The 8,833-nt window shown below is 40.0% G+C and overlaps 1 protein-coding gene across 2 annotated transcripts in view; it reads left to right on the plus strand.

Annotated features, from left to right (window-relative positions):
- Window positions 1–8,833, plus strand: part of ZNF341 (zinc finger protein 341) — a 67,705-nt gene that overhangs the window by 32,769 nt on the left and 26,103 nt on the right. The window lies entirely within an intron of this gene.

Genomic DNA, 8,833 nt, shown 5'->3' on the forward strand with positions numbered 1-8,833 from the left:
AGATAATTCTTATGTCTAATCTGCAAAATTTAGAAGACAGCAGAAACTGTACACTGATGCTTAGACTATAAAAAGATTAAATAAGCACAGACATCAATGCAAAAATCATAAATGTAAGGCTAGTTTGTCTTAGAATCTATAATATTCAGGTAAGAATTAAAGCTTTATGATGATCCATCGACTTAACAGGGAAGGAATCAAGTGTAGATTTTATTTGGAGTCACTTTTTGAAACAACATTGTATGATATACCACCCATTACATCTAGACTCTTCACTGTGGTCATAAAGAAGTTCCCCTTTGGCAGAAATGACAGTAGACTCCCCTTGGTTTTGCTGTTTGTCCCCTTATATATAACTTATTTATATTTTTTATAACTGTACACAACACAGCATACACCAACTCAGTAGTCTCTAAATGAATAATTAAGTGATATTGGTTATATTTTTAGAACCTTGCAATCATTCTGACCCTCCTTTTTCAAGTTACTCTTCCACCATTGCCAGCAGAAAACTCTTAAAAGGGTATAACGTTCAAGGCAAACTTCCTTTATTTGTTAAGCTAAACCGTTGTTTGGTTTTAAGAAAACTTCAGGGGTATTTTTGCTTTTAAGGGTTTAAGATTATCTCAAGGCAGTAGTTTTGGGGGTTCATCTAGCTTCTGTGGCTCCAAAAAGTCTAGGTTTCATTGCCACATATTCTTTTCCTTCTCCAGTTATTTTTATTGTTGATGAAAATGTATACAGCAGAACAAACCAATTCAAGTTACCACATAGAAACAATTCAGTGACTTTAATCACATTCTCCAAGGTGTACAACCTTTCTGATCCTCTCCCATTAACTGTTCCTTCCCAGTTAACATACACTCACTGCCCTCTAAGGTTATTCTCTTGATCTTTTCAGATGCTGTTATCAGCTTGATCTCATATAGATACATCTTGAAATGCGTTGCCAGCTTGATCTTATATAGATACATCTTGAAATGCTCAAGACAAACATTCTTTATTATTAGATGCTATAAATGGACTACAATTCAGAGTGACTCCATTAACAGCATGAAGCCGTATCACAGTGTCTGCCATGCGCAGGTCTATTGTTGCTATAATAGCATTGGTCCCCTCTTATTGAGGGTTTTTCTCTCACAGACCCTCTACTTTTCCACCATTTGTTTATCGGTTTGCTGTGCTGTGGTGGCTTGCACGTTGCTGTGATGCTGGACGCTGTGCCATCAGTATCTCAAATACCTGCAGGGTCACCTGTGGTAGACAGCTTTCAGCAGAGCTTCCAGACTAAGACAGAGAAGCAGGACGGGCCATCCACTTCCGGAACAACAGGACCTTGAAAACTCTGTGAATCACCGTGGTTAAACGAAAGTTGCTGCATGCTCTCACTCATCAGATTTTCAAACCATTCTCTAGTGCTGTTAATCCATCATCTTGTTGAGTTTCTCACCCTTTATTTTTTTAGGGGAAATCTTTCTGCCAGACTCTCCTTTGTTGATGGTGTTATTTAAATTCAATGTTGCTTCCATAATTTCATGAAATCCTGCAGTTATTTTATAATGCATTTGCCAGCTGTAGCCTGAGAACAGCTGCCCCAGAAAGCCCAGGGCATAAGATGAGGCTAGTTGTTAGAGAAAAACCCGGAGGGCTGTTTTGTCTGAGAACTCATTTCAGTTCATTAGTGAATATTTTCATGTTGAAATGGCTTTTGCTTCCATGCAGGGACTTGGGTAATAGCTTCCACTAATGCACGCCCCCTGTAACTCCAGAGAGATTTCAATAGGTAAAATACAGACCTTGGTTGGAATGTCTAGGATGCCCAGGGAGACAGGCTTATCAACAAATGCTTAGCACTGTAATAAAGTGCTATCATGGATGTATGTGTCTAGTATACACATTGCTGTCAAGTCAGTTATGACTCAGAGCTGACCCTCCACTGGGTTTTCAGGGGCATAAATGACAAATGAGGAGACTACTCATCTTTCTCCCATATGGATTTGAACTACAAAAGCAGAGCCCAACCTTGGAGTTAGCAGTGTAATTATCTATAGACTTTGCCACCAGAGCTCTTTATACATGTAGTATGTTGTTGTCGTGTACTGTCGAGTTGGAACCTACCCATAGCTGACTCTTCAGTGGGTTTCCAGAGGCAGTAAATTGCATGGGAGGAGATTGCCCATCTCTCTCCTGTGGAGCAGCTGGTGGATTTGAAATGCATGCCTTGGTGTTGGCAGCACAATTTCTCACCACTAAGCCACTACTACCTTTGAAGATCCACTGGAGGTTCAGCTATGTGTTGGCTTCTACTCAACAGCACACAACAAGAAGACACCAGAGCATCCTTCTTAGAAGTGTAAAATGATATTATAGATGTTTTGTACATAGAGTTGCTATGAATCGCAAGCGACTCGATGGCACATAACAACAACAAATATATGTGCAGGCATTGAAGTATTACGGTAATGTGCAGAGTAAGGAAGCTATCACAGGAACAATAGTATATGAACTGGGTTTTGAAGGATGAGTAGGAGTTTTCTAGAGGAAAACTCAGAAGAAGTGCATTCCTTGCAAGGGAACAGCAGCAGCAAAGATAAAAAAAGTAAGTTGAATGGGAGTGAGAAGGATGTGGAGGAGAAAGTGAAACCAGGGCACTAAGAAGTTTTTGTAGCAATCACACAAGCTTTAAGAGGTTGGCAGGAAAAAAAAAGAGGTTGGCAGGAGGGACAGCACTCAAGAAATGGAGTATAGGGTAACTTGTGCTGTGGGAGTCTAAAAAATGGAAACAAAGAGTCAGGGAAAAGCTGGGCAAAGATGTGTGGGATTTGTATTCAAGGAATTACTTTTGCTTTTACCTTTCTAGTCTATGGGTTACCTGAGTATGTGTATTTTGTGAGTGTGTGTGTATTATGAGTATCCTATGCCTGTGTGGCCTTCTCAAGTTAGATACCTAGTCAAGGAAAGGGGCACCTACTGCACGCCAAGCTCTGCCTTGCGGATATTGAGCCCTCCAATCCTGGGAGGTACTTGGCATTTTGAAGATAAGGATACTGAAGTGCAGAGAGACGTGATCTGCCAGCCAGCCATTAGCACAGGGCTGGGATTCTAGCCCAGGACCTTGGAAGCCTCTCAACAGTCATACTGGTATCTGTAGGCTATTGATTAAGCCCAGTGCTGACAGCTTGTGCCTGCAGCCTGTCATATCTCTCAGGTGTCCTTGCGGGGGTCAGAATACCAGGGAGCCCTTTGTAGCCATTGGTGCTGCTGTCTTGGCCTGACAGTCAAGCCTATGTTGGCAGAGTCAATAGGCATCACAGGTCATGTTAAAGATTTTGAAACCTAGCTGTGCTCAGCTTCCTCATCTTTGAGGAATAACGGGAGTAATGATTGTACTCATCCTATTGTATTGTATGTAAGGATCGACAGATGAGTATAAGATGCTTAGGCATGGTGCCTAGAACCTAGTAGGTGTTCGGTAACTGCTATTGCTGCAATTATGATTATTTCTATTATTTAGATATTAGTTCAGCTACATACAGTGAGAACTCAAAATTACAGTGGCTTCAGCAAAGCGAGAGAGTTTATTTCTGTCTTCCAGACACATTGCAGTAGGCGTGGTAGTGTCATCACATTTTCAGAGGTCCCAGCCTTGTCAGTCTATTATCCTAGTTATTGGTCTGTTTCTCCCTACCCTTCTCCTTCAGGTGTCTCCCAAACTTCCTAAATGAATTTCATGCATGCCCATGTACATGTACTATAGATTTAATTCCCCCCAAAATGGCAAGAATAATCAATGTACAATACAGAAAAAAAGAATTAGAAACCCCAAAATGATACCTGCTAAAAATAACCACTTAATAAAACTCTTAGGTATATATCCTTCGTTGTTGTGTGCCTTTGAGCCAGAACCAACTCAGAACTTTTCACAGGAGATTGCTCATCTTTCTCCCACGGAGCACCTGGTGGATTTGAACCTTCGCCTTTGTGTTGGCAATGCAGTTCCTTGCCTGCTAATCCACTAGAGCTCCGTGTGTGTGTGTGTGTGTGTGTGTGTGTGTGTGTGTGTGTGTGTTTATATATCTTTTTGTTTATACCTATCTAACCTGTTGTTGTGTTATATACCATTAAGTTGAAACTGACTCTTAGTTCACCCACCAGGGGGTTTTCAGAGGCAGTAAGTCACACAGAGGGAAACTGCCCATTTTTTTTACCATGGAAAAGGCTAGTGAATTCAAACTGCATGCCTTTGGGTTGGCAGTGCAGCTCCTTACCACTAAGCCACCAGAGCTCCTTATAGATCTGTGGATATAGTTATAAATGAGTACTCAAAAACTCAAATTCCCTCAAATTGAGTGACTCTACTAGGTTTCCAAAGCCATACATTTTTACAATACTGGACATTATACATTTTTCTCCCAAGGAGCCACTCACTGATTGTTTCAGACCACCAGGGATATGAACCCTTTTGGTTAAAAACACAACACACTGTGGGCCACAGCATCAGAGCTTCTTCAGTAAATCCTATAGGCTATAACTGAAACTAACAAATCTGTGTAGGGAGAAGTGCAGACAGAAGGCTCCTTCCTAGCAAGGGTGATGAGACTTGGTCTCATCTTGGATATGTTATCTGTCAGAAGGGGTTCGTCCTTGAAAAAGGGCACTGTGCTTAGAAAAGAAGTGGCTCATCAAAAAATGCAAGATCCACAGTAAGACAGATTGATAGAGTTAGTACAGCACTGAGCTCAAAGCTGGCAAAGAATGTGAGGATGGCATATCACATGGCAATATTTCATTCTGCTATATATAGTGTCACTGTGAGAACCAACTAGATGGCACCTAGCAACAGTTTTTAGTTTGGTCACGTCAAATGCAATAATCAAATTTGGTAAAAATTCATTGTACTGTCTTTCCGTTGTACAACTCTCAGCAAGATTTTTGGAATCACTGTATACATTTGTTGTTACATAAAACTTCTACACTTAACCCTATGGACATCTTTGCATCTTAGCACAAATAATCTTCATTCTTTTAAGTAGCTGCTTTGTGGGCCATTGTACATGGATGTGCCTTAATGGATTTAACTTGTTCCTTATTGCTGATTAGTTGGGTTATTTCCAGATTATCATTATTATAAATAATGCTACAAGGAACAATTTGTTTTTTGAGGGTTTTTTTGGGAATAATTTTGTACATATACCCTTATCCATTTGTGTATAAGCTCCTGGAAGTGATTTTGCAAAGATCAAAGAGGTTGTTTTAGTATTTTTTTAAAAAAAGGTTAATTACCTACTTAAAAAAAGCAATTTGTGCATACAGTACAACTATAAAAATGCATAGAGTGAAAAGAAATTCTTTGCCCATATTTGTTCATTTCCACATCCCATAGGCAGTCACTTTCAAGAAGTATTCTTTTAAAACTTTTTATTTTTAAGTAATTTTAGACTTATATAAAAGTCATATAAAATAGTACAAAAAGCACCCATTTGCATCCCTTACCAGATTTCTTTTTTCTCTTTTTTTAATTGATATTTTAGTGAAAGTTTACAGAAAACCTGGATTTCCATTCATTCATTGTTGCACATTTTCCTCCCTCCTCCCCCTTGGTTCACTTTTCTCTTTAAACAAATTCTTTCATTGTTGCACAATCAGATTTCTTACAGGTTAACTTTGTGTGTGTGTGTGTGTGTGTGTGTGTGTGTGTGCTGTCGGGATCTGACTGGTACAGGAGAGATTGCCCCTCCTTCTCCAGCAGAGCATCTGGTGGATTTAAACTGCATACCTCTGAGATTGCAGTGCAGCTTCACTTTTCTCTTTAAAAAAATTCTTTCATTGTTGCACAGTCAGATTTCTTACAGGTTAACTGTGTGTGTGTGTGTGTGTGTGTGTGTGTGTGTGTGTGCGCGCGCCGTTGGGATCTCACTGGTACAGGAGGAGACTGCCCCTCCTTCTCCAGCAGAGCATCTGGTGGATTTAAACTGAGATTGCAGTGCAGCTTGTTGCCACTAGGCCACCAGAGCTCCCTACAGGTTAACTTTTTACCATATTTACTTTAGTATATTGTTATATACCATCAAGTTGGAACCAATTCCTAACTGACCTCCAGCAGGTTTTCCGAGGCAGTTAATTGCATGGGAGGAAACTGCTCGTCTTTATCCCACGGAACAGCTGGGGCATTTGAACTTTCTGTCTTTATTTGGCAGTGCAGCTCTTTTCCACTGGGCCACTGGAACCAGGACTATTTAAGAGTAATGGACCTTTACCATGTTCTTCCTAAAAAACAAGGATCTTACACAAGCCCTGGATAGTTAGAAGAATCAGAACACCTCAGTACAATTTTCTTACCTAGTTTGCAGACTGTATTCAGCTAGTCCATAGAGAGCTGTGTTACTAACTGAAAAGCCATTCCTCCCTGGCAGTTCAAGTCCACCAGCTGCTCTAAGGGAGAAAGATGGAAAGTCTTCCTTTGTGTGACTTACAGCCTCCATAAACCCATTGGAAATGTAACGGAGCGAGTCCCCAGAAAAGACCACCGAGCCAATTAGCCAAATTAATAAAGTTTATTTTGAGTTCGAACCCAGGCTCCCACATGCTGACACAGCAACCGAGCCAAGTAGCCAAATTAATAAAGTTTATTTTGAGTTCGAACCCAGGCTCCCACATGCTGACACAGCAGCATCCACCCGAGAGCCCCAAGACAAATCGAGCCCTCCCTTTTATACTTTCTTGCTTTTTTGTCTAGCTACACAGTTTATGATTGGTTACTTATAGCAGTTCTAGTACTAGTTTGCTCTTTATTGGTTAGCCATAGCTCAGGGAGGCAGTTTGGAGACTTGTTTGAGCCTAATTGGTGGGGAAGCAGCTTGGAGACCTATTTGAGTCTGACTGGTTACTTCAGACACAGGGCTGCAGAAAAAATCCCTTATGTCCTTGAAGAAGAGTTCCACTTTATGGAAGTCGACCAACAGAGTGTGGTTTGTCACAGGTGGGGGAGGTTGCTCGCTGGAAACTACACAAGTGGGATGGAGGTAGCTGCACTTTGTCAGAAACTGAGTTTTTGATATTTGATTCTTACAGGAGGGTCAGTTATGAGTTGGTTCAGAGTCAACAGCAATCACTGATGATGACTGTTGTCTTGCAGGAAAAGGAAGGAGAAAAGCACTTTTTTTTCTGGGCAGAGTCGAATTCAACATTACACATCACATTCAGTTGTCATGGCTCTGTTGTTATTATTAGGTGCCATTGAGTGGATTTGAGCCCTACATACAACAGAAGGAAACACTGCTGGTCTTGTTCATTGTAGTCACCGTGTCAGGCTGTCTCCTTGATGGTCTTTCTCTTTTTCACTGACTGTCCACTTTACCAAGCAGGATGTCATCTCTAGGGACTGGTCCCTTCTAATAGCATGTCCAAAGGAACAATCTTTGTGTGCTATAATGTACACTTCTTTGTAATCTCTTTTAAACTGGAAGAGTGTCCTACTCTTTGTCTTTCATGACCTTGGTATTTTGGAAGAGTACAAACCAGTTGTTGTGTAGAATCCCCTCAGCTTGGATGCTTACTTGGTCTGATCTTCCTTGGTGTTTAGATTCAGGATATCTCACCAAGAATAGCACCAGAGCAGGATATACGGAGTGTTATTTGCTCATAACCAGTCATGTTAACTTGGATGATTTACGATAGTGTTTCTGGCAGGGATTTTCAATGTTCATGGTTATTGCTAAACTGCCACTCAAACAAATTTATGTCTCCTCCTCCCTGAAACATGTGTATGCTAATTCACATAATAATAAATGTGACTCCTGTCTATTCCCACCTTGGCCAGCATAATAGAAATTATATAGTGCTGACCTGGTAGCATATATTCTCTTTTGCTCTTTTTTCTTTTTAGAAATTTGAATGAAAGTTTATAAATCATTGGGTTTTTATTCAATCATTCATAGATACTTTATTTTTTTATTTTAATTCCAATTTATAAAAACAATTAATTACAATGTCTGATCAGCTCCTTATTATATTTTACCTTTCCCTTCACACTACTTATCTATTATGAACTTTTACTTCCCTGTTTCCCTTGCTATCTCTGTTAACAATCCAAGATTGTGTCAGTGTGTAAACTTTTCCTTATGGTCTTGTACTGTAATTGTTGTTTTGTAACTGATTTATGCCACTCAGCATAATTTATCCTAGATTAATGTTTGTTTCATAGTGTTTCATCAATTCTTGATTACTTGTCAGTGATGTGTAATACTCCATTGTGTGAATGTATCATAGTTTCTTTAGCCATTTGTCTGTTAATGGGCACTTGAGTTGTTTCCAACTCTGCCATTGTAAATAATGCTGTAGTAAACCTAGGTATGTGTATGACAGTTTGTATAGCAGCTCTTAACTTCTTTGAGATACAGTAAGATTGCTGGATCAAATAATATTTCTGCTCCCAACTTTCTAAGGTAACACAAATTGTTTTCCAGAATGGTTGCACCCTTTTATAGTCTCATCAGCATTGTAGGAGAGTTCCAATCTCTCCGTGCCCTTAACAGCACTTGTAAACTGTCTTATTGAACATTACTTTTGTTGCCAGGATGTGATGATATCTCATAGTTATTTTGATTTGTATCTCTTTGTAACAACAACAATATAGAGAGAGCTATGTTGGCCTAGTGGACAGAAAGTTATGCTACCAAGCCCAAGGTGGGTGATTTTAATCTGTGGCCCTCAGGCCTTGTTTAAATTGTTTTTTTGTCAAACATTCTTCTAAGTGGTATAGCACTGGTCTGTGCATTGCTGTACAGAGGTAACTCATGGTTGCTGTGATGCTAAACACTGTGACACTGATGTG

Source organism: Elephantulus edwardii, unplaced genomic scaffold (genome assembly GCF_000299155.1).
Source record: "Elephantulus edwardii isolate Elephantulus edwardi_28Jun2011 unplaced genomic scaffold, EleEdw1.0 scaffold00015, whole genome shotgun sequence".
Classification (NCBI taxonomy): domain Eukaryota; kingdom Metazoa; phylum Chordata; class Mammalia; order Macroscelidea; family Macroscelididae; genus Elephantulus; species Elephantulus edwardii.